This window comes from Myotis brandtii, unplaced genomic scaffold, assembly GCF_000412655.1.
Source record: "Myotis brandtii unplaced genomic scaffold, ASM41265v1 scaffold55, whole genome shotgun sequence".
Taxonomy (NCBI): domain Eukaryota; kingdom Metazoa; phylum Chordata; class Mammalia; order Chiroptera; family Vespertilionidae; genus Myotis; species Myotis brandtii.
Window position 1 is genome coordinate 1422437 of NW_005370042.1, and position 2324 is coordinate 1424760.

Consider the following 2324-nt stretch of genomic DNA (forward strand, 5'->3'; position numbering starts at 1 on the left):
AATCCCACCAACAGTGCACAAACAAGGATTTCCTTTTGTCTATGTTCTCACCAGCACTTATTATTTCTTGTCTTTTTTATAATAACCATTCTAAGTGTCCATCAAAGGATGAATGGATAAAGGAATTGTCACACACACACACATACTCACAATGAAATACTATGCAGCCATAAAAAATAATGAAATCTTGCCATATGTGACAACATGGATGGATTTTTGAGGGCATTATGCTAAGTGAAATAAGTTGGACAGAGAAAGATAAATACCAATACCATGTGATTTCACTTTTATGTGGAATTTAAAAAACAAAACAAAATACTAAGCTCATAGAAACAGAGAATAGATCGGTGGTTGCCAGAGGCAAGGTGCAGAGGGTGAGTGAAGTGAATGAAGGAGGTAAAAGGTACAACATCCAGGTATAAGAGAATAAGTCCTGGGGATGAGGTGTGCCGTGCACACGTGAAAGTTGCTAAGACAGTAAATCTTAAATGTCCTTATCACATGAAAAAAATGCCTGTGACTATGTGTGGTGACAAATGTTAACTAGACTTGCTATGATCAATTCCTAATATGTGCAAACATAGAATCCTTATGTTGTACACCTGAAACTAACATCCTATCTAATAAAAGGGTAATATGCAAATTGACCCTAACAGCAGAACAACTGGGAATGACTGGTCACTATGACACACACTGACCACCAGGGGGCAGACGCTCAATGCAGGAGCTGTCCCCTGGTGGCCAGTGCACTCCCACAGGGTGAGCTCTGCTCAGCCACAAGCCAGGCTGACGGCTGCCAGTACAGCGGTGGTGGTGGGAGCCTCTCCCGCCTCCTCAGCAGTGCTAAGGATGTCCGACTGCAGCTTAGGCCTGCTCCCCGCTGGCAAGTGGACATCCCCCGAGGGCTCCCAGGCTTCCAGAGGGATGTCTAATTGCCAGCTTAGGCCCAATCCCCCGGGGAGCAGGCCTAAGCCAGCAGGTGGTCATCCCCCGAGGGGTCCCAGACTGCAAGAGGGCACAGGCTGGGCTGAGGGACCCCCCAAGTGCACAAATTTTTGTGCACCGGGCCTCTAGTAATGTTATATGTCAATTACACCACAGTTTTTAAAACAATTTTAATTTTTAAAAAAGATGTTCAGTTCATTTTCTGAAAGTAAAATCTAGACATTTACTAATAGCAGATATTCTGGTAGGTAAAGGACCCATATAGTATGTATATCCTGTATGCGCCTTTTAATAATCAGTGAAGAAAGTTCTTCTTGAACAATTTCAATGACCTTTTCGACATTGTTCTCTTCCTCCAGTGGTATCTGTACACTTCTACTTCTTGAAAGTTTAGTTTTCCTTGGCCTCTTTGATATTGGCCTAACAGGTTTTCCTCATCAGTTATCTTTTGCTACCACAAGTGATGGAAATGTTCTAAGGCTCATTTATCTTTTCTTTTCTCTCTATACCCTTATTCACTTACAGAACTCAGGGGTACAACTGCCACCAAGACTGCCAAACCGATCTCAAAAACCACCTCATGTTTTAGTCTACTGTTTCTATAGAATCCTCTTTGTATGTCTCATTCACACTGGAAGAGCAATGTTATCAACCCAAAACCATTACCATGCCACAAGCCAGATGATCTTCCTACGTTCATTATGTAATAACAACTATCAATCTTTTCCAGTCTTGGGAATATTACAAAGCCTTGGAAATCATTAGATGAAATTTGTATCAAACTGCACACTTGTAAGGATAAACAGACCTGTAGACTGGTCTGTATTTTGGTATTTGATTATCAAAGAACAATTTTCCGGAAAACCTTTCAGTTCTTCATACGTGCACGCCTCACAAGCCCAAGGCTGTATCACTTGAGCTGAAATTGCTTACAATGGTAAAACAAACAAGCACTAAAGAATCTCAGTTCTCTGCCCATGAAAACCTGTGAATTGTGTAGGACAAATAGGCTGCAGTGCAGAGCTGTGTCTTCCCACTCTCAGAATCGATTGTCATCCCTTAAAGCGCTGCTAAGTCTGGAAAACCACCTATTACCTACCAGAACCAGCCCAAGCGGGTGAAGACTACAAGTCCCATGATGCAAAGCAGGGGCCCAGCCCACCGTTGGCCTCAGCTCCTCTTGGGAATGGTCGCCTTCTCATTCCCAGTCGGGCAAACCAGATCCCGAGTCCGAGTTTCTCTAAATGTATACGAATAAACCAGGGCAGAGGGAAAGAATTCTTACCACAAAACCAGGGTCAAGCCAGCTGCCAGAACCCTGGCCCAGCCCCTGTCCCCGCCTCCGGGGGCGGGGCTCGTGTGACGTCGCTTCCGGTACG